Here is a 24,374-nt window from a genome sequence, read left to right as displayed (position 1 = left end):
CATTTTATAACAGCTTCAGGAGTCATGTAGTGTCACTTTGTTTGTAGTCACAGGGCCGCTCAGATTCAAGGGAAAAGAACAAGACCCTACTTCTCAATGGGAGTAGGGTCAACATCATACTGCGAGCAGAGCAAGTAAGATGAGATGTGTTGGTGCAGCCATCTTTAGAAAATACAATTTAAAGATATATTCTGTTGCAAGTTTGCTGGATACTATGTGGTAAAGAGAGGTACAAAAAGATCCGTCCTTGCTCTATAGAGTGTACAATGTATTGGTGTCAGGGGGTGTGGTTAGGGGGTTGGGTTTTGGGTTGGGGGTAAGCCAGGCATATAATAACAATAGTCCATATGCAATAGGTGCTTGCTCTGGTCTGCACTGGCCATGCTAATGAGAGGAAGAATCCACTCCCATTTACTCAATGACTTACACAAATAAGCCTGCACACATAGGACACCCGATCCAAGATTTAGTGAACAATAAAATCTGTTGTTGAAACAAGGCATAGATAGATGTGTATCAGTCAAATTCTAAGAAATCTTTGGGCAAATGCTACTTGCTATTCTGTGGACCAGATTCAACTCTGGAATGCCAGGCCAATATCCCTAATCTCACTTGTACTTCTCCAGAGTCCGAGAGAAGGTACAGAGAAACCCCTCTGTTACATGCTCAGATGTGCTCAAACATCAGAGCACAACAATTTTCAAATATTTCCCCTGTAGCTTCAAATCCTGCAGGTGTTGATACATGACTGCTTTTCTGGGGTACATAAGTCAGTCCCAAGCTATGTGAAATTCATAAGCCTGCCTAGGTTACTTAATTCCCTTAATGTCCATGTTATTTCAAAGTTTTGTTCTATCTCATGGTCTCTCTTAACTCATTCTAACGTTAAGCAGAGCTGACAGCTAGAGAAATCAGAAGAATCCTCACAGGTCTGGTAGAAAACACAGCAAGGAAAGGAAGAAACAACTGAATGAGTATATGTCCGCTGTGGACAGAACTGCAGCACAGGTGCATATGAAGGTGAGAAAGAGACCAAGGGGAATGGCGCTGGCAAGAGAAGTCTGTGGAGAGGAGGCATCTCTGTGTTTAGCCTGTCCAGTTCCTTGACAGCTTGAGTCTCTGTGCAGGAAGCAGATTTAAAACAAGCATATGAGAAAAATCATGAGCCTGCAAGTGGAGTAACCACAGGGGTCAAGGGGTTTACCTTCCATTCAGGTCTTATCTATGTTGTCTCTCTCAGCTTTTACCAATAACTGAAGCCAGCCTCCCAGCTGGATCATCTGGCCTGTGTGGCTGTATTAAGCTGGCAGCACCAAGTAACTCTTCTCTAGGGCTTACCCCTCATCCTACCTACATGGCAGGAATCACTACCCCTCCCACCTGAGTAGAGACTCAATGATCTCTTTCTTCCCTTTCACCTTATGCCTGAAACTTCAGATTCTCCCCTCACTCTCTTCATGACATGGCAATTCCTATCATAAATCTCTTTATCTATTTATCTATCATCTACCTATCTATCTATCTATCTATCTATCATCTATCTATCATCTATCTATCTTCCATTGGTTCTATTTCTCTGGAGAATCTTGATTAATATGCTAACCATCTCGGTCACGGGCAATTAAGTCAAACCCAAAAAAGACAGATTTTAAGGCAGACTTACGGTTCAAACCTAGGTTTGAACAAGGGCTTACAACAAAGCCCTTCATTTCAACCGTTTCATCCCCATTTGTGAGAGAAGATAGGAGAGAAGATAGGAGATGGTGTGTTCTACTATCTGGTGTTTGTGATGTGGCCAAGGTCACCTTTGCTCTTCCAGTGTAGTCTTCCAAAGCCAATCCCACTCCAGGGCAAACACATCCTGAGTTTAATGTCTGATTAGGAAGAGTGACTAAGGAAGCCACTGTAAGGGTTAGGATAGAACCAAAGTTAAAATACTTGTGGTTTAAATAAGAGAGTGTATGTTCCTGTCACAAAATGTGTGGAGCATAGGCAGGCCAAGACCGACCAGAAAGCTCCATGATATCAAGGACTTGGGCTTCTACCAGACTTGCCACCCTCCGCATACAGCTTCCATCTTTTGTCTGAGAGGACTTCTCTAGTTCCCACTTTCACATCCCCAGCTAGCAGAAATGGAGAAAAGAAGTGAAGACATGACTGCTAATGGCCACATCACTACCCCTGTTAGTCAGAACTTAGTCACACAGGGCGCCTGCGTGGCTCAGTGGTTGAGCATCTGCCTTCGGCTCAGGTCATGATCCTGGGGTCCCGGGATTGGGTCCCACATCGGGGTCCCCACAGGGAGCCTGCTTCTCCCTCTGCCTCTCTCTCTGTCTCTCTCATGTATAAATCAATAAAATCTTAAAACAAAACAAAAAAAGAACCTAGTCACACAGGGTACACTTAGCTGAGAGGGAATTTGGAGAATGAACATACCAAATAAAACTTGAGGGTTCTGGGCAGCCCCGGTGGCGCAGTGGTTTAGCGCCGCCTGCAGCCCAGGGCATGATCCTGGAGACCCTGGATCTAGTCCCACATCAGGCTCTCTGAATGGTGCCTGCTTCTCCTTCTGCCTGTGTCTCTGCCTCTCTCTCTCCCTCTCTCTCTCTCTGTGTCTCTATGAATAAAATAAAATAAATCTTAAAAAAAAAAAAACTTGAGGGTTCTATTTCCGAAAAGATAAGGAGAGCAGATCACTAGCTGTCTCTGTTACAGCCAAGAAAAGTAATGAATATTAATTTTGACCCAGCAAGGATGTTTCTCAGAGGTTCAGAAGGGGGTGAGCACTAATAAATGGAGGACAGGACATTTAGGTACTCATTTTCTCACCCTGGTTAAGACCACTCACCATTAACACCAGGATGTTTTACCCAGGACTTCAATCTTCTATGTTGCTTATTTTATATTTAAATTATATTTCTAGTTTAAAAAATTAAAAAAAAATAATTTCACATTTAAAAATATCAGTTTTATATTTTATAAATGTTATAATTATAATTTAGTCTTTATTAGGGTCATCAGTAATGATTTACTTTTTTCTAAATGAGAAAAATAGTAGTTTTCTAGTTTAGGTATGTAAGTTAATTATGTACATATTTCAATTGAAAGAAGTGTTAGATGTTCATAAGATAACAGTTTATGGTGGATCCCTACTAGATATCTGGTAATGTGCAACCAAATACATATACTCAATCACTTAGTAGTAATACTAGCAATATATATGGCTTTATATACACTGACAATATACATGTTATATATAAATATTTGATTTTATTATGGAGAGAGCAAATATAAGATAATACAAGAACCTAATATAATTCCAGACATAGAAACTGAAGCTATCACAGTACTGAAAATAAAAGCTTCAGGGGCATCTGTGTGGCTCAGTTGGTTAAGCAGCTGCTTTCAGCTCAGGGTGTGATCCTAGGGTCCTGGGCTCGAGCCCCATGTTGGGCTCCCTGCTCTGTGAGGAACCTGCTTCTCTCTCTTTCTCTCCTATCCTCCCTCACCCCCGTACATGCTCTCTCTCTCTATCTCACACTCTCGCTCTAAAAGAAAGAAAAGAGAAAGAAAGAAAGAAAGAAAGAAAGAAAGAAAGAAAGAAAGAAAGAAAGAAGAAAGAAAGAAAGAAAGAAAGAAAGAAAGAAAGAATGAAAGGAAGAAAGAAAGGCTTCACAATATATGTATTTTTTTTCCTAGGATATGGGATTCATTATATCTGAAATGTGAAACATTTCACAATGTTTTCTTTGTATTTTTTCCCATTTCACAATATTTCAACTAAGAGGCAAGAATTTTCAAAAAGAGTATTGTAGGGATGAACTCTCCTAAAGAATTTAGCTTATATTACTCTTAGAAACCTAAGAACCGGGATCCCTGGGTGGCGCAGCGGTTTGGCGCCTGCCTTTGGCCCAGGGCGCGATCCTGGAGACCCGGGATCGAATCCCACGTCGGGCTCCTGGTGCATGGAGCCTGCTTCTCCCTCTGCCTGTGTCTCTGCCTCTCTCTCTCTATCTGTGTGTGACTATCATAAATAAATAAAAATTTATAAAAAAAAAAAAAAGAAACCTAAGAACCTTTCTATTCGGAATAGAGGGTAAAGGTGAAAACCTAAGCAGAGTGGCCTTCTGAATCTGTATCTATCCATTCAGACCTTTAAAAGATAGCATTTTCTAAATTAGAGCACATATGAAAGTCACAGCATGCAAGTGTTCTCAACATGCCACATTCTTTTTTTTTTTTTTTTTTAACTAGAGGTGCATCTATCCCTAGACTGGAGGCACCTGGACCTCATCCATACCTGCATCACGCATTAGCAATCAACCAGTGCACGATTTCTACCCTGGCACCTTTAGCTGGTGAGAATTAAGATGTAAAATGAGATCTATTTGTCTTGTATTTTTGTGCAAGCTCTTAACCTAAATTCATACAACAGATATAATAGCAGATACTGGAGCTAGAGAGATAAATGATTAAGAATAAGGGAAAAGTACAGATTGATAAGACCTCAGAGATAAGCACGGGATACTATGGGAACCCAGAGGAGACCAGAGTGGAGGGTGGAAGAGACACAGGGACGATTTCATGGAGGAAAAAAACACTATGTTCATATAATCAGAATACACAAATTTTGACACAGAACTACAAGTCCTATGTGTGGCTGTTTTCTCTGACCCACTTTGCACAGTGAATTTGACAGTCAGGGTTATGCCAACACAGTACACCTTCTCTTGCAACCTTGAATGAATACCTGAATACCTGAGGAGACCCTTATGCAAACTGCCTTCCCATACACTTCTGAGGGCTGAGAATCTCCACACAGCACAATTGATAATGACACCAATTTTGAAAGCTCATCAAATTAATCATCATACTCTATTAATAGAGTAGAAACAAATCTTAGTGCAACAGGGCTGGATAGTTCCTGAGCCGAGGAAACTATTATGAGTTTTTCCCTCTCCTCATGGCATACAGTGGCAGTGGCATGTGGGCTTAAAGACCCAAAGATGGAGCTCTGGTCAGGTAGCCAGGACAAGAGGAAAGCCAGCTGCCTGTGACTATAGTGGCTGCAGAGATGGGCAACTTCACTCTGGCCCACAGAGCTTTTGGGGAAGCTATTGAAGCATTTTGGATGGAGGAGAGGAGTGGAGCAAGGGGGACAGAAATCTATCTGATAAATTATAGTGATAGTAAGCTTCAAAATACTAAATAAAAACATTTTTTAAAATATTAAATCATTTGAATAACATAACCTTCCATTTCCTAAGGATGCTTTACCCAACAGCAAAAAAGATAAACTTTTTCATAGGAATAGTTTATTTTTTATACTCATTCTCCCCAACATCATTACCCTTCAGTCACCAGTGTGGCCCTAGTGGAAGACGCTGGGGTAGGCTCCTGACCTTAGTCTGGTTGGCCAAATTTGCATGAAGAAGCCATTGACTAGAGCCTAAGCAATTAGAGTCTATTAAAGTCCACAAGTCTCTGCCTTGGATCTATTAATTCATTAGGCTCTATAAACACATTTTGGTGAACGAACTTAGATATCTTTGGCAGGACAGCAGAGTCTGGAAAGAAAGGGATGAATGAGTATGGTAGAAATCAGAAGAAAATAAGGACCCAGAGGAAGGGTCCTTTAGAATAACAGGTCAGAATGTGGCTCCTTCCCAGGGGGCACGAGGAGGGCTCTGCTCTCTGAGAGGGGGGCAATTCTAGAAGTCAGGGAGATTAAGCAGGATGAAGCTGAGAGTTTATTAAATGCAAACAATTGGACACGAGTCTGACCTCGGCTGCTTGGATTTGGTACCCCCAGGTACAAGGAGATAGGCCAGGGAATGCAAAAGAACATTGGAACCAGGAATGAGAGACATGAGCTCTCATTCCATGGTCTCCAGTCACTAGCAAGTGAATAACAAAGAGTGTCCTCATCTGTTCAAGAATATCTCCATCACGTTCTCTTTACCTTCTAGACTTCTCATCAGACTTCAGTGGCAGTGCAGAGGAAAGCTTCTTTTGTGAACTACAAAATCATCTATGGAGGAAGGCATTAATTAATGTTAATATCATTACCTGCTATTACTACTGAAAAGACACCTCAGATGCAGGATGGTGGGTCAACAGATTAATCTTCCCATACTCTATTCAAAAGCAAATTCTGACACTTGATTTTTTCCTTCCTTGATGGAAATTAAGGGGAAAAAATGAGGAGGATGGTTCTTTTGAAAGATTTGCCTGTACTCTTAACTCGTTTCAAACCTCAGTTTCAAAAGCAGTGAGTTGTTTCATTTAATCAGTGAGAAAGCATATCCCACAAAAGGCAGCTCCCTGAAGGGCAAGCTGCTCAAACACCGTTTCCATGGCTGCCTGCTGCAACAATATTTTTTACTGAACTAAGCATTGCTAATTTTAGCCACGGATTATCTGGAAAGCAAGGAAGAAATAGATGAAAGGCAATTTTTACCTGAGCCACATGAGCCCCAGAGAACTTTTACTAAGATAGAGATGCTACTAGAAAAAGCAACTATGTAACTCCGATGCCTTGGGGACATTTTTCAACTGCTCTCCATCAGCACCTGGACGAAGGAGGGAGATACCACTTTCCTGATTCAGGAGGAAATAGCAACTCAGTGGTGAAATTATTTGATCCAGATCATGACAGCCTGTATAAGAAAGCAGAGTATCATCCCAGTCTGACTTCTAGTCCCAGGCCCTTCCATTAAAGGAGCAATATTTGCTTTGAGGGCTAAGCTATTTTGGATGCTGGTTCCAGTAAGCTGTGTCATGATGGGACTTGAAATAAAGATCTGCATAGGGAGGACAGGAAATAATATCTATAATAAGATTACTTTGATTTTGACCAAGGCAATAAGGTTAAAAAAAGCAACACACAGATGCTGTCCCATTCGCAGAGTCAGATACTGCTGAAATAAGTGACGTTAAACTATCTACAAAGAAACCACAGAGAGGAAGATAGATTCTTTATGATCTCAGCTGCTATATCTTCCATAAGCAACAAATCCTCTAGGCAATAATGGATTGCTTAATTGCATTTGGAATTGTCCAGATCCCAGCATGGGATGCAGAGGTAATCCCTATGGGATCTCAAATGAGGAGACAATGAGCCCTTATGAACAGGGGCTAAAGAGTCAAGTCAAGCCCCTGTGGGTACAGGACTTTAGCAAGTCCTGGTGAGTCCCAGTCCCAGGTCCCACTGATACTCACTGTCTAGGGTCGGTGGCTGCAACCCCTAGGGTAGACTAATTCTATATAGCCTTCAGCAAATTTCAGAATGCTCTGTGTCCCCTTCCTTCTCTCTCTCCTTTTTTCAGACTCTCATTTGTACAAAGGTATAGAAAACTAATAAAAACAGTTATTATCCTGTAGGAAATCTGTTTTTCTCATGAATCTAAACCAGAAGCTAAAGAGAGTTATTGGCAATCATAGCAGCAGAGGTAGAGAACCGTTTTTGAAAAGTCTTCTAAGACACAGACTGACTTCTGCACCAGGAAAGCTGGTGGGCTATTGAAGGAGGGGGCAAAGAAAAGCAGTCACAAGGGGCCTTCCCCAGTGACTTCTCATGATCCAGGGAAATTCTGATCAAGGAGTCCTACGGGATTCCTTGATCACTCAAGAGGAACAATACTCCTTACAGAGAGCCTGGGGAAAACCTCAAATATAATGCCTCTGCAGACTGTGTCCCTGAGTGGATTTATTCCCCATATTGGAGGGCTTCCCAAGCTTCTCTCTTGTCCCCACGGTGCCATGTGATTAACAGATGGGGTTCATCTATTCAACTCAGAGTGTAGTGGAGTCCAAGAAAAAATTCTTCCTGAAGGAAATAATATCTGAACGGGGTCCTACAGAATTAACAAGGTCAATCTGGGGAAGAAGAAAGAGAAAGCATTCCAGGGAAGAGGACCATCAAAAGGTAGGACTTAGGAGAATGCAATTCAGCCATAACAGAGAATGAAATCTTGTCATTTGCAATAACACAGGTGGAACCTGAGAGCATTATGCTAAGTGAAATAAGTCAGAGAAAGACAAATATAGTATGATATCTCCCATACGTGGGATTAAAAAAAAAAAAGCTCGTAGATACAAAGAAAAATTGGTGGTTGCCTGAGGCACAAGGTAGGCAAAATGGGTGAAGGGGTCAAAAGCTATAAAGTTCCAGTTATAAAACAAATAAGTCATGGGGATGAAATGTACAGCATGATGACTATAGTTAACAATACTGTGGTGCATATTTGAAAGTTACTAAGAGAGTAAATCATAAAAGTCCTCATCACAAGAAAAAAAAATTTGTTAAGTATGTGTGCTGATGGATGTTAACTAGATTTGTTGTGGTGATTAGTTTGCAATATATACAAATATTGAGTCATTATGTTGTATACCGGTAACTAACACAATGTTACATATCAGTTAAACTTAAAAAAAAAAAAACTGGGTATGAGAAATAGTATGGTGCAGAACCTTAAATTTTCCTGTGAGGTGACTAGATGGTCTCCCATGAACCTTTATCTGGGTCATGAAGCACACCGTGTGCCCTGCAGAAGAATTTGGGTAATAACTTGTGGGTGCCCAGAGCCACTGAGAGCTGTGGGCAGAGGACAGCATGGTGCTTTTTCATATTAGAGAGACAACTCTAGCCATGGTGTGAAGGATGGATTCGAGGGAGAGTAAAACTGAGAATAAGTCACCATTGCCGACAATTTCTTTTTTTGTTTGTTTGTTTAAGATTTATTTACTTATTTCAGAGAGAGAGAGCAGGAGTAGAGGGAGAAGAAGGGGCAGAGGAAGAGGGTGACAAGCAGACTCCCTGCTGAGCGGGAAGCCCGTCATCATCATCGCAGGATTCTATCAAGGGTTAGATGCTCAACCAACTGAGCGACCCAGGTGCCTCACAAATCTTCTTGTGTTTCGTTGTTTCCTTCACTCTCTTCATATCAATTTAGCTTTTGTCATATTAACACATATATTACCTCTTTAAATGAAATGTGAAAATGACCATTATGGTAGTAAATTAAAAAGCAGGGTGAAAATTATAAGTGATTTTAATCTTAACATTGTAAGCATGCAAAGAAAAGCTACTGGAAGGAGATGTGTCAAATTTGAATCAGAAGCTAAGAATTTATCTTAAGAAAATAATCAGAGCTGGGAAAAGTGGACTATGTTTAAGAATGCTCACTTTTGGGGCATCTGCGTGGCTCAGTCGGTAAAGGATCTACCTTCAGCTCAGGTCATGATCTCAGGGTCTTGGGATTGAGCCCCACATTAGGCTCCTTGCTCAGCGGGGAGTCTGGTTCTCTCTCTCTCTCTCTGCCTACCACAGCCCCTGCTTGTGCTTTCTCCCTCTCTATCTCAAATAAATAAAATCTTAAAAAGAAAAGAATCTTAACTTTTATTTATGAAGAAAAAAGAGAAGAAAATTAAATACATATTAATAAGGGAAGGTCAAGAAAATTTTAGTAAATCTAAAATATATATGCAAATATTTTATCCTAGATTAATAATGTGATGCAATAAATATTTTAAAAAATGCAAAAAGAAGCTTCCAAAGAACTGAAAAGCACGATCCCAAATTTGTGTGTTTACACACACGTGTGTGAGTGTATACATGTGTGTTATAGTAGGGAGTATTTATATATTACTGTAATTAAGAGCATAAGCTCAAGAGTCACATGCAGTAGGTAGGTACCCTTGGGCAAATTTCTTAACCTTTCTATGCCTCAGTTTCTTCATTCATAAAATGAATAATAGTTCCTTCCTCAAAGGGTTATTGTGGGAATTAAATAAATTAATATGTATAAAGTATGTAAGTAGTGCCTAGCATATTTTTATGTTAGAATTGTTATTATACAAGAAAAATGTAAGAAAAAATACATGCTAAAATATTTTGAACATCCAATCTCCAGACTGTTGGTTTTGAGTGATTTGTGTGCATTTTGTGTTATAAATGTTCTATAAAAGTCTTGTCTTAGTTAAATATTCAGGGGAAAAAAATCACTCAAAAAATGTGGGTTGTCCAAAGGGCCAACACTCCTGATCTGGAGCCCAGATCATGTAATAAGACTCCTAAGCCAGTAATGCAGGTGCCAGTTTGAAGTCCCACCTCCAAGACAGTCCATGAGTGTGATCTTGGGCTGCCCAGAGAACCTCTCTGAGTCTGAGCTTTCCCACCCACTGCATGTGAAAAACTGTATCTCTTCTAACTATCTTACAGCATTGCTGGCATATACAGGATAATGAATGTGAGAGTTCACTGTGGAGCTATAAAAAGCGATACACATGCAAGGATTTCTTAACAAAGCAATTCCCTCACTGGCTCTACCTCTTGTTTCTCCACCTGCAAACGGCAAATCTCAATGCAGAGGATTGTGCCTATTGGTTAGGTAATTACTGGAGAGCGTGCAGCCTTTGAAAAGCATGCTGTTTAGGATGCATGATACTTTTGCAAATCAGCACTCTTGATTACTCAGGGAAAGTCCGTGTTGTTTGGGCTGATCCATGCCATTTGCTTCTCTGCTTCTTTTTCCTGCTGTCAGCCTTTGCTCATTTTATTACTTATTAGCAACCAGCTATGAGGTAAGGAAGAAAATATAAAGGGGGGATGGCACTCTGGCCATAAATTAAAAAATGCAACTTTTTAGTGAAAATAGCATGAGCGAGGGAAGATTCTAGAACCTGCTGTGTTTTTAGGAGATCCAGTTAACCTGTGACTTTCATTACTGCCTTGATATAAAACCTTGGCAAAGTGTATGTGCCCTTCCCACACATTCAGAGATGTGGTCTTACTGCTGAAGGCTCAAGACACACATGGCGCCTGCATTTTCAAATTTGGTTATACTCCTCATTGCTGTGCTTTGGACTGCAATCTTCTCCCAGAAGTGTGAAAACACCCACAGTGCACACCCACGCTCCTTTATGTATCAGCCTAGTCTGCATCCCATAACCCCCCTTCCACGACAGAAGGCTCTTCCCATAAGTGCCTCTAGTCTTCTGTCTCCAAGAGTAGATTGACATTTCCCATCTCAAGCTGGAGATGGAAAAGGCCCATTCTCCATGCTTATTTCTTCTGGGGGTCATGTAGCATGAGGTACTTCTCAAGATGATCTCAACCACACAGAAATTTGGGAGGTCTGGGGCACAAAACCCCAACCAAATCCATATCCAGCTAATGACCTTTAGAGAGAGAAAGGTTTGAATCAAGAAACATAAGGATGCGATATCACAATATTACAACATGATGACAGTCTGGGCTACATTTGTAGGTTTCCAGTTCTAAGCAACGAAAAACCCACTCATCAGTTTAAGGAGAATGGGCTTGCAGAAGGAACGGCAGGGAGCGGCAGGAATCTGAGGTTTGTGTACCCTCAGGACACCTGCTTCCTTCCACATCCCCTTTACAGACTCTGTTCTCTGAGGTTGGCTGTCCTTAGAACCCATGGCAACAAGCACCACCAGACTTTTATCTTTCAAGTCTCATAACCATAAAAAAGAGTTCTTGCCTCTCTGGTGGGTCAGTATAGCTGCTGACCTTCAAAGAACTGTGACTATCATGTGGCCTATTTTTCTCATGATTTTCCTAATACATATGATTTACTCATACGATACTCATATGATAATATGAGTATGTGATATTTATATATTTATATATATATTATATATATAAATATATATATAAACGACTAGATTACAAAAATTAAGCAAGAGAAGAGACTTCAGCTTCACTTGCTGCCCATGAGGGGCTGGGGAAAATTGTGATGGTGAGACACAGAATTCTCTAATTTCCTAGTGATAGAGGAGTGACAGAGAACTCCAAAAACATGATGAAGTCCCATCTGATGATTATCTGTACTTGTTTCATATGTACATTTTAGAACTCAGATTAACCATTTTAGGAAAACACGTTGTCCTCTACAAGCAGAAAAATGCGTTCTGGTGTTTTCCAACCACAGTGTTGGCATATGATCTGCAGGGCCAATGTTACAGGACAATAACAATAAAAAGGTGTGTGCTTGGAGCCAAGGTACACCTGCATTTAAACTTCAATCCTTCTACTGGCTATAAGGATTTGAACGAGTTATTAACCTCTCTGGGACATTTTCCACATCTGAACATGGAAATAATAAAATCTTTTGTTGGGGTTTGAAGTGGCTGAAAGTCCTAGATCTTATGAATGCCCAAGAAACTTCGGGCTGCTGTGTAGACACTAAATGGGTCAGTACCATGGAGAACCATGACTTGCTGTCAGCTATTAAGTCCATAGAGTCCAAAGAGCAAGTCAAAGAGAAGTTAAAGCTCAGGGTGCTGAGGTCACTTTATGCAAAATTGTAAATGCATAAACCCAATAAAATGGAAAAGTCCAGACTGATTGATGTCTTGTCATACCACAAATTAGTCAGAGCACTCTTTTCCCATGGAAAGAAACCAGTGAGGGATAGAAGAAAGGACTTATCGTCTGAGAATTCTAAGATAAGTAAAGTTCTTATTTTTATGGGCTGAGGCAGAAAAGCAAGAACAGCTATGTAGTAGTTTGCCCTACACCTGGCTTTCAGAGTTGGAATGAGGATTAGATTATATAATCAAGTGTATTTTATAAAAATCTATGCACTCTTGCAATGCAAAAATACTGAAAAGCATTTTAACTGTAGTAAACACAGGATGACACATCCTTGTCCTCTGGGTTCTGTTGTCATCCAATTCACTTTCATATAGCGACCATCCACCTGCCCTCCTCAGAGCCTCACTTCACCTTGAAATTTGAATGAGGGTAAAGGAAACATAGAGAAAGGCAGGGGAGCGAGAAGAATGGAAAGGCTACAGGCTGGCTTCTTTCCAGTTCATCCCTTAATCTCCTGTATGGCTGCTCATGGTTGGGAAGGGGAGAAAGAAAAGGCAGTGAAGGCCATTGCTATACTCCAATCTTATATCTTATATTAGAAAAGCTTAAAAAAAAAAAAAAAGCTTTCAGAAGAAAAGAAAGAAAGACTTAAATAAAATCGCTTGCCAAGAAGAGTTGCACTGAAGCTTGACAATGGAACTGATAGCTAGTAATATATTTGGGGTTACAGCAAGAGTCCTAAGATGCAAATGTGCTCATTTTATCTTCCAGTGTCTTACATTCAGATAAATGGTTCAGGGCATGTCTTTGCAAATCCTCATAGAGAAAAAAAGAAGAGTTATGTCCTAAAGCACACTCAGATCAGGGTTATCCAACTAATTCTGTTTACCCCCCAAGGGAGAATGACCAAACATTCCCGGTTTCAAGTGAAAATGAGAAAAAAATACTTAAAGAACAAAGGGCAATTGCATTTCTGAATAACACAATTAAAATGTTAAAAATATTTTGAGGCTAACAAATACCCCGAATCCAAGCTGATTTCAAGAACTAATCAACATGAGACAATACAGGGAACTTCAGTTGAGGACATCAAAAACTAATAGGATTTGAAATGTAAATACCAGAGATTTTTTGTATATTGCTTAATTTTTTTTAAGTGGGGGAAAAAAGCACAGTTTCTAACTTATTTAATATTCCTAAAATATTTGTTTGGTGCCTGCCGTAACCCCAATACCATGGTAAGTACTGAGGATATCTTGCCTTGCCTATCTCTTTGTTATGTTTATCTGCAGCTAGAGAAGGAAGAAGCAATATGCAGGATTCTGAAGAAGCACAAGCCTAAAGGGGCCAGATTATACCTACAGGTTTCATGCATGCCACTAAGACAGGTCATCAACCAGAAAATATAGATAGCAACCCTCAGAGCAACAACAAAGGCAACAACAACAAAGAGTAGAGGGAAGACTATGCATCCAAGAGCCCTGGACAACAGGACTGGAGAACCTATGGCTTCTGGAGTTGATCTCTGCCTCAAAAAAAAAAAAAATGAAAATTTGTAACTTATAAAAGAAAGAAGAAACAATTATAATTATTTTTGATGTGTTCTCTAAATATGGAGGAATATTATTCAGCCTTTAAAAAGGATATCCTGCCATTTGCAACAAATGGAGAAACCTAGAGAATATTTTGCCAATGAAATATGTTAGTCACAGAAGGAGAAATTACTGCAGAATTCCACTTATAAGAGGTATCTAAAACTGTCAAAAGTCCTAGAAGCAAAGAATAGATTGGTGGTTGCTAGGGACTGGGGAAGTTAGAGGTGGAACATTCATTGTTTAATGAGTATTAAGGTTTCAGTTATTCAAGAATAAATTCTAAAGAATTATTGTAGTATGACATAATATCTACTGTTAACAACATGGTATTGTGTACTTTAAAAAATCTTAAAATGACAGATCTCATGTTAAATGCTTTTCACACACACACACACACACACACACACGAGAACACAAGAAACATTTTTAGAAGTGATGGATATGTTCAGTACCTTGATTCTGGTGATGGTATCATGAGTGTATGCATATGTTCAAACTCATCAAGATGTGTATATTAAATGTGTGCAAATTTTTGTGTATCAGCAATATCTCAGCAAATCTAAACAAAAAGGCTGGAAAAAAGAATTAATTTTGTCCAGGAAAAAAGATGATTTCCAAATGATGAAGAGTTCACTGGGGTATTGAAGAGTAGTTATAGGCAGTGCTCACCAGTTCTAATGCTCTCAGTCTGGGAGAGGAAGGTCTATCCAAAGGCTCCATGCTTAAAAAAAAAAAAAAAAAAAAAACAATAACAAAAAACAAAGGCTCCATGTTGTTGTCTCCCCTTCCCCCACCCCTGCGCTGCAGGTTTCTGGATTTCTACTTCCTGTACTGTGTAGTTGCCTCTGAAGCTCCCTTTGTGGTGTCCTTCTGCTGTGTAGCCTTTACCCCCAATATATGAGTATATCTCATAAAGGTATGTGTACATACAGATATAGGTATACACTCCTATATGTAAATATATTCATTTTCTCTCCTGTATTCTCTTTGTTTTTCTTCTTTCATTTTCTGTGACAGAATTAAAAAGTGAGTTTTGTAGTTCTTGAATAGTAAAGTCTCCTGAATATAATGTACTTCATGTTTCTTGAATTGTTTTGAAATTTCTTAAGGAAAATAAGTGAAATTGTTTAAATCTCTGTACTAAATAAATAAATAAATAAATAAATAAATAAATAAAATAAAATAAAAAACAAGAGCTGGGGATCCCTGGGTGGCTCAGTGGTTTAGCCCCTGCCTTCGGCCCAGGGCATGATCCAGCAGTCCCAGGATCAAGTCCTGCATTGGGCTCCCTGCATGGAGCCTACTTCTCCCTCTGCCTGTGTCTCTGTCTCTCTCTCTCTCTGTGTGTCTCTCATGAATAAATAAATAAAATCTTTAAAAATAAATAAATAAAATAAAAAACAAGAACAAAGAAACAGTTGTCACCTATATAGTATCTGGTTGATTATATGTGAGCATATTTGTGGGTGTGTGCATATATGCGTTTGTGTGTGTGTGTGTGAGAGAGAGAGAGACAGACAGAGACAGAGAGACAGAGATGAAGGGAGGATAATGATCAAAGTCAGAGCAAAGGCCTAGAGTAGAAAAGACAGTCCTCATTTCTGTTATAGGAAGAAGCAGTTTCTGTCTTACCCCCTCATTTCTAGCTCCAACTAAATAGAAAAGTGAAGAAAGTAGATGATAGTTATAGTCTTGCGGATTGCAGTATCTTATTCATATGTTATATTAACTCTTTCTTCCTAAAAGTTGGTTCTAATGTTTTCGTTGCTTTTTCTCCAGAGGGAGAAAAAAATCCTTCTGTCAGCTTTATAAGCTACCTAGGAGTTAACAGGTTTTCAGAAATATTTATTAAAAAATTAATTAGTGAATATTGTGTATTTATAGAAGATATGACTGGATTCTTGAAAGTTCACTTGCTCTCTCTTTCAATATTTAAAAATAAACATAAGGCTGGCTGGAAGAGTGTGGACATAGATTATCAGGAAGAGTATTTTTTTTTCTCTAGCTATTGGAAATACTTATTATAAAGCCTCAGTGAAATATAGCTTAGGCTGCATTTTAATTAGACTTCAATGTTTTCTTTCTGAAGATGGCATCTGGAGAACAATCTGGCTTCATTTCCCACAATAAGATGCCTTTTGTGGACTGATATTTCAAAATACACCTCAGAGTCATTAGAAAGCATAACAAAGTTATCAGCCCCCCAAATTGCCTGTGGCCATCAAATACGAGAGAGTTATTTTTAGTAGAACCATCCATATCAACTATCAAGGTGAGACTATACTTACATGGCATGAATAAAGCTTTTCTAGCCTATCCTGACAAAACCTTCAATGGTAATTGACAGAAATGCTTGCTAGAATGCTGATTTTGGTTGTAAACAGAATGTACCAGATCAGGGGGGCCAGGATGAGGAGTCCATACCCCCACATGGCATGCCACTTCCCTATCTAAAAGTATTCAAGGCTTTCTCGCTGCTGTTAGGATAGAGAACAAGCTTGCTACCTGTGTGGTCTGGGCCCTATTCAGCCTCTTTTCTCATCGCTCATTCTCTCAAGCTTTTGGTCAACTCCTCAGATAGGTCATCTTCACTTTCTCTTATTCATTGGTCTTCAACTAATCTAATTTTCTGTCTGATATAATGTCTCCTTACTCTTTCTCTTGCCTTTTCCCATTGTCTGGCTTAACCTTCCAGTGTTGGTTTAAATATCACTACCTCCAGAATCTCTCATCTTATGTCCAAACTACATGTCTGCTTCCCCCACACAAATGCTTCCAGAGCACCCAACATTTTCCCTACAGCAGCATTTCATGCTGTCATAATTGCTCATCTCCTTGTCTGCATGCCTCACTGGATGAAAAGCACTGAGATGTCCTCAGTCCTATACACTATTGTGTCCAAAGCACCCACCATAGGTACTCAGATGAACAAATTTCAGATCATGTTATGTGGTACCAATAGGGAATTAGAGGTGGGAGGGATGGACAGGTAGAGTAATAAAGAAGACTGAGATATGAACGCAGCACATAGTACATATTAGGTAGATACACAAGTAGTGCCAGCTAGGGCTGCAGGTGGGTGTTCCTGAGAATAGTGAAGTCTCCATGCAGGGATCTAGCTTTGAGTTTCAAGTAGTATGGAAATTAGCATTCAGAACCCTGAGTCTTGTCCTTAAGAAAATTTTCTAATGCAAGGGAGAAGCCCAGTCCCAAAGGAACCTGAATGGGTCAAGATATTAACGTAGAGATCCAATTACTGAAATCAGTGTATGAAATAAATGTTCAGACATCAAGAACTGGTCAGAATACATCCATTAGGTCTGAGGTACAAGGTCAGAATGGGACCAGAACAAGGTGGAAGATGTAGAACATAGGAATCCTTGGGTTTCCTAAAACTCAGGAAAATAGTTGGATCTAGAGCCTGAAGAAAAGTTAGGCCTGTGAATGCTGAAGAGCTCCTAATACGTTGATCTGAAAGAGGTGAGGACAACGAGTGAGGAAGTCAGGTGATTCAATCATAAGAAAGGCCAAACTGACTTAGGAGGCTGTGTCTAGTAGTTACTTTGCTTAGACAATCACTGGGCAGTCCACCTGGAAGCTGCAGAGGGACAGATCTCCAGATCTTCAGTGCTCACTACATTTACTGTTCCCTCAAAGGGTTTTCTGCTTAACCCCAGGACCCAGTTGTTTGTGGAGAACTCATGTCCTTCTCAGGCCTGCAAGTTGGTGCTTTTCCCAAATACCATTCTGTAATGCATATTCCATGTCTGATTCAGTCTGAGTCATCACACCATTAGGGGAGCTACTCCACAGTCTAAGAATTTCAGTGGAGCTGAACTTGTTCATGGTAGTTTTCTAGATGTGATTCTGACATCTACTATTTCTACCAAGTATCCAAGTCATAGCTTCTGTTACAAAGTTCCCAGGATAAGCCAAAAAGGAATCATTTTAAGTAAGACCAATGAGAAAAAATATCTCAGCCCTAAAGACAAACCCACAACCAAACATACAGCCAAACATTTCAAACAATTAGGAAATTCATCACAATAACCTTACAGAGAGTTTGGTCCAGAAATCAATACTTCCCAACATTGGAGTTAAGTTCTAGAACTGGATCCAACTCAAACTTCACAAGTTTTTCCTTAATGTTGACATACTTTCCTTTCAATATAAATAAAGGGAGAGACCCGAACAGGAATGAATGCCAATGCATTCTGAGAGACCAGGCTAGTAAAAGATTTACTTCTTCAAGATTTCCAAACAATGTTCTGCGAGATGTTCAACAATTGGTACGTAAGGCACAGCTTTTGTAGGTTGAATATCGACGTTCCGCCTCTTCACCAGCAGCTGTGGAAAGAGGCAGATGTTTTCTAAAAAAGGAAGCAGGAGAAGGTCATATAGAGAAGGGGGTCAGTGATTTCTTTTTTTGGTTTTGCTTTGTTTTTCTTGCTAACAGGGCTCATCATTTGAGTTCGTTCAAATATCTCCTTATTTCAATACACGCCGAGCTTTTCCAGAATATGGTGTGCATTTTGTTCACCTCCTTATCTCATGTCTAGCCCAGAGAGAAGGTATCCAATCAATATTTTTGAGCATTTGAATATATGAATGAGTGGATGAATGGATGAATGAATGTGTAAATGACAATTCCCCTGGAGATACTGTGTCAGAAAGCTGTTCTTCCTTTCCCTAACCCTCCTAAACCAGAAGGAGAAGATAAACCAGCCTAGCCAGCATGCCAAAGCAAAGCCAGAAAAGAAACAGGTCCACCAAGAGGTACATGAGTCTGAGCAGGTTAGAGAGAGGCTCGGAGACCATGACAGATGAATGTTCTCCATGACACCTTCCCCAATGCTCTCATTCTTCTCTTTCCATTCTTCTGTACTTAGCTCAGCAGTTGAATGGGGGTGGGGGTGACAACAGAGAGCTGTACCACTGTTGGGACTGAGCTTGTCTCTATACCCAGCACACTGCTTTCTATATCATCTCATGTAATCCTTCAGCAATGAAAAGAAATGGGTGTCAGGGCTCTCACTATGGGGCAGACAGAGGAAGCTGAGGTACAGGGAGTTCAGGTGACATGCCCAGACCTGCATGGCTGACCAGTGAGGATTCGGATTCCAGAGTCTTCCCCCTTAGCCAGAGAGAAACGGGACTGTTTTCACACATTGTCTCACCTCAGAATCATGACCTCATCACTGCGTTGCCAGAGGGGAGAGAAATATTTGCTGAGTTTATGGTGCTTTAGAAAGCTAATTCCAACTGTTCCACTGTGTCGTCCTGCTAGTCTGAAGCATGCAAGGTCAAGTGGACGGGGCAGAGGTAGGGCAAATGAGAACCTGGCAGAGATCTCGAAGCATTTTCAAGCCAGCCAGCGCCGAATTAACAGGCTTGTCCAGGTGTGGGAAAGCCAAGCTTGGGGAAGTCAGAGTGCCTGCGGGCTCCCGAGGTCTCTGCTCTTCCACCTTCCTCATCTTTAGATGGGCACAAACCTCTTGCAGGCAGTTATTTCCTCCCCCAGTGTCCTCCCACTTGTCACAAGGTCTCCATCCGTCCAGCCGTAATGAGCAATTTGCTCTAATCCATGAATAGAAATTGGAATTTAATTCATTTTAGTGGCATTTTGAGAAGGGAGATGCTTAAATAAGCTATTTGGTGTCCTCCACATTACCACTGAAGGTTAATCGCTACCCAATATGCATATTTGAGCTCCAAACTATGTTCTTGAGAAAATGGAATAATTAAACCACAAGTGGCAATTACTAGTATTTTAGTAGGCTTCTTGCTGTAGCAACATTACTAAGTAATATATTTTCTAAGTTGGCATCCAGCTCTCAAATTTCCATTTCCAAATGTGTGTTATCTATTAATTTCTGATAATTTGTCCAGTGTTGAAAATGGAATGAGGTCATCATCTGACTAAAATCTCAAGTTGGCATTTTGTACTATGGCTTATTCTCTCCAAAAACCAAAGAAATTCACCTCCACTTTGAATATATTCTAAACTTACACACACTCCCTTATTACAAATAGTTTGGAATTTATTTTAGAAATGTGGCTCTGGTACATTTATGTAGAGCGCATGCTTCACAGCCACTTAAAATTCTGCTTTTAAAGAATATTTATTGACATGGGAAGATGTTCAGGATATAACATAGGTGGTAAAATATATCAAACTTTATGTAGAGTGTGAACATCATTTAAAAAATATAATTCTATATATGCACAGATATACACATAGAAAAAATCCTTACAGAGAAATAATGCCAGATACCTCTAGATGGTAAATTTTGTATAGTTTTAATTTTCTTTTTAACTATACTAATCTTTCTTTATAACTATTTTCCAATTTTTATAACATACACATATTACTTTCATGCTTTATTATGCTTATTAATATTTTATAGAATATAAAACTTACTTTCTTACTTAAAAACTCAGATAAAGCTAAAATACTCCTTAAATACCTTACCATTTCAACCCCCTCCCCAGAAATTGACATTATTCCTAATTTTTATTAATAGAGGGGCTTCTCATCTGCAGCGCTGTGGACATTTTAGGGCAGGGTAGCTTTTTAGGAGTGAGGGTGTGCTGTTCTGTGTACTGTAGGATATTTCATAGACACCTGGATTTCTGTTTGCTAGATTAGAGGTGCACAGCATGAACCCACCTCTTGGTTATGACAACCAGAGATATCTCCATACATTGCCAAATGTCCTCTGGGGTTAAAAATCATCCCTCCCCGCCATGCACTGGCACACATGTACACTCATATAGAAATGTATAATTTTAAAAATGGCATTTTTCTGTACATAGCTATAACTTGCTTTTCTAAAAATTCAATGTTACATCTTAGTGGCCTTTATAAGTTAGTACATATAGATCTCATGTATTATGTTAGTAATCAGAAAATAAAAGCATTATAATAAGAATTTACAAAGAAGAAATGTACGCAATTGCAATTCAGACAAAGACCTTTAGGAAACTATCACTCTACATATGTGTATACTGCCAAGGTGACTCTGGGGCATGTTCTGCCCTCTGATGAATGGAAGGCTCCCAAAACCACTGTGACTGAGCCAAATTTAAAGAAAAGAATCAAGTTATAGGATGCCCCATTTTGGCAGAATAAGGGAAAAGAAAAAGATATGACCTTGGATTTCAGGGGGAAGAGCAGTGTGCCCATCCCCAGAACAAAGCTAGTCAAAAGACCCCATTTCATTAATCTCTTCTCACCAGTTTCTATAATCCAGTATCTGCCAATTCCTTTGTCCACTTTTCTCCAGCTCAATCTACTGCTACAAATCTCTCTCTCTCTTTTGATGAACATAGAGATTCTAGGACCCACATGAAGACAAGATTTAACCTCTGAATTCACAATCAAAATTTTAAAACAGAATTTAGGTTAATTCCTCTCCCCTAAAGTATAACAATTAACTTCAAGAAATAGAGCATTGGCAGCTCCAGAAGCTCTCAACCCTTGGGTGCCTCCCCCTTACCCAATTCCAAACTTCCCTCCAAAGAAAGGTAAGGGTTATCCTGACACTTTTGATAATCATATTGCTACTTTTCTTTATGATATACCACTTAAGCACGCATCCCTAAGTAATATGGCAGCTTTGTGTATTTTTTCTTGTCTTGCTTAGCATTATGTTTGTGAAAATTATCTATAATGTTGATCAAAGCTGTGATTTTGGTAATGTTCATTACTATAGATATAATGTTTTATGAATATACAAAATTTCTTCATACACTTTACCTTTTCTGGATATTTGGATTTTTCCAACCTTAATTATTACTGTTCTGCAATATGTATATTACTGTCCATGTTTCCCAGACATATGTGCATAAGGGTCTCAAGCGTGTATACCTGGAAGAGGATTAACCATGCCAGGAGATCTATATGCCATATAAACCCCCAGAAACACTGAAGAAAAATTCCCATTAATCCACTATCCTCACCTACACCTGGATATCCAAAGCCATGAAAATGTTGATATGGCTCTTAGCTTTTAATACTACATAATGGAATACAAACATCCATGAATAAGATAGATGGTTTAAAGGTCTCTGTTTTAGTTTGTGGTTCTATAGCAAAATTCTATAGGTAAGTGGCTTATAAACAACAGAAATTTATTTCTCACAGTTGTGGAGCATGGAAAGTCCAAAATCAAAGTAATGGCAGCTTTGGTGTCTAGTGAGAAGCTACTTCCTAGTTCACAGCCCTCTTCTTACTGTGCCCTTACATAGTAGGAGGACCAGGGTCTCTTCTATAAGGGCACTAATCCCATTCATGAGGATTCCACCCTCTTGACCTAATCTCTTCCCAAAGGCCCCAGTTCCAAATACTATCACACTGGGGGGTTAGGATTTCAACATATGAATTTTGAGGGTACACAAACGTTTAGTCCATAACAGCCTCGAACTGAATGAGCACTACTAAAGTTATCTGAATGAGCTCCTCCTCATTCCTGGGTGAGGTGATACCAATGCCTTCCAAATTTCTCTAACTTCACTTAATATCCAGAAACTTGTGGGGAAAGCTAAGGATAGGATACCAAAGCATAGTGCCAGGGTCCAAACTAGAGAATATTTCCAATGTCCAGTCACCAAATCCAAGAGGTTAGCTAAAAATTATGTACTAAGTACTTAAATAAAATTATTATGAAATTCAGCTGATATAAACAAATAAAAACAGGAACCAAGTTATAAGCTCAAACACTGGGACCCAATGGAACTCATCCAACTTCTTTCCTGCCCATGTCTACTCCTTCAGCAGTGTTCCCCATCTCAGTAAATGACATCACCATCCACCCTGTAGCCTAAATCATAGGAAAAATCTTTTTATAGAATTCTCCCCCTCCTTTACCACCCATACCCAATAGCTTTTTCTCAGATATGCCCACTTCTCTCTACCCCCATCTCCAATATCTTCCTACCTTAGTCTAGGGCATTCTTACTGCTTGCCTGGGTACTGCTAAATGTTCTCCCTGCAACTACTGTATTTCATGGTCCAAAGTCAAGGATCTGATATGTTTTCATTTCTTCCTCAACCCAACACAGTGCCTGACTCCTGGTATTATATTTGATAAATGAATGAATGAATCTATTCCTGTTTCCCTCCAGAGTATTCCCTCCAGAGTGATCTTCTCAAATGCTGATCTGATGGCATTGCTATGAACTTTAAAATCTTCCAGGGATTCCTCATACCTTTTAAGATAAAATTCTAAGTTATTTAATAGAGCTTATGAGGCTCTGAGTAATCTTCTCCTGCCCTAATTCTCAAGCTTTACCTTTTATAATTCTTCCTTTTGAACCCCATTCTGAACCTCAAAAGTTCAATCAGAGCCTAGAATAGTTTTTGCTCTCTGTTGTCTCTTGGACACACTACTTCCTTTTTCTGAAATACTTCCTTAATGGTTATTTCCATCATAGCAGTCATAAGGATTGTTTACCAGTATTCTAGCTCTTTCCCCATCCAAACATGGCATGGTTATATTTTCCTGCCCCCTTATAATTAGTCATGGCCATGTCAATCTATTTGGCTAATGGAATTTACACAGAAGTATCTTGCACTGCTCCTGGGCTGATGACTGAAGAGCCAGTGTGTAAGTCACTGTATTCCTTTGCTTGTGTCTCAGAGAACATAAAAGCAGAGGTGGAGTCTCCCTTCAGTTTTGTTTTTGAGTTTGGTCCACAATAAATAAGTACAATGAGAGGGAAAGAAATTGTTGATATTTTCAAGCCACTAAAATTTGGGGTTGTTAGTTACTGTAGCAGCACCTGACATATTCTAACAAATCACTCCGTATTCCCTAACTACCCCTCCCTAACACATATGCACATAAATGTGTCCTTCAGATTTCAGCTTCAGTAGTCCTCTTTGACTCATCAAATCTGAGTTAAGTGCCCATCTGTGTGCTTCTACAGCAAATATCTTTTATTTTCCCAGTTATTGGTAAAGGCCATGCTGCATTATAGTTCCTTATCTGATGTCGATATCAGAGCTCCCAAAACTTTAATGTGCATTGGAATCACCCAGGAATCTCATTAAAATGCAGATTCTGATTCAATGAAATGCATGTGAGAGTCTCATTTCTAACAGGGCCACAGGTGATCTTGATACTACAGGGATCTGTCTTCTCCTTTGAGCTAAAAGCTCTCTGGGGACAGGGAGCATATTTATTTTTTGGTTTTGGTAACCTCCTGCACCTGTAAGATACAGACACTAGTTAGCAAAATCAGTGAATGAAATCCCCTAGGCAGGCCATGGGGAAGATGCTGGAAGAATTTCTGGATCTGCAGGTCCAGAGTTACATTGCTTTTCCTCTGTCCTGAAGGGAGCAGGTAACAAGTGGTGCCAGGTGATAGTCCATATAGTGGACACAATAAAATAGGGATGATTGATTTGATACAGTGAGGTAATCAAAGGATGG

At 39.6% G+C, this 24,374-nt stretch overlaps 2 long non-coding RNA genes across 4 annotated transcripts in view; one reads left to right on the top strand and one right to left on the bottom strand.

Annotated features, from left to right (window-relative positions):
• The window catches only part of LOC140630911 (uncharacterized), an 85,865-nt gene that overhangs the window by 28,475 nt on the left and 33,016 nt on the right, over nucleotides 1-24,374 (top strand). Inside the window, exons 4-6 of one of the 3 annotated variants that reach the window (XR_012028589.1) lie at nucleotides 894-1,020; nucleotides 4,255-4,358; nucleotides 5,970-7,340. The exons of the other annotated variants lie outside the window; for them this stretch is intronic. This is a non-coding gene — a long non-coding RNA (uncharacterized lncRNA). Of the gene's footprint in view, nucleotides 1-893; nucleotides 1,021-4,254; nucleotides 4,359-5,969; nucleotides 7,341-24,374 lie in introns of those variants that run through there. 3 annotated transcript variants of the gene reach the window in all.
• Nucleotides 1-24,374, bottom strand: part of LOC140630912 (uncharacterized) — an 89,738-nt gene that overhangs the window by 52,085 nt on the left and 13,279 nt on the right. The window lies entirely within an intron of this gene.

The sequence above is a fragment of the Canis lupus genome, chromosome 3 (assembly GCF_048164855.1).
Source record: "Canis lupus baileyi chromosome 3, mCanLup2.hap1, whole genome shotgun sequence".
NCBI classification, from domain to species: domain Eukaryota; kingdom Metazoa; phylum Chordata; class Mammalia; order Carnivora; family Canidae; genus Canis; species Canis lupus.
This window is presented reverse-complemented; position numbering and strand designations above follow the sequence as displayed.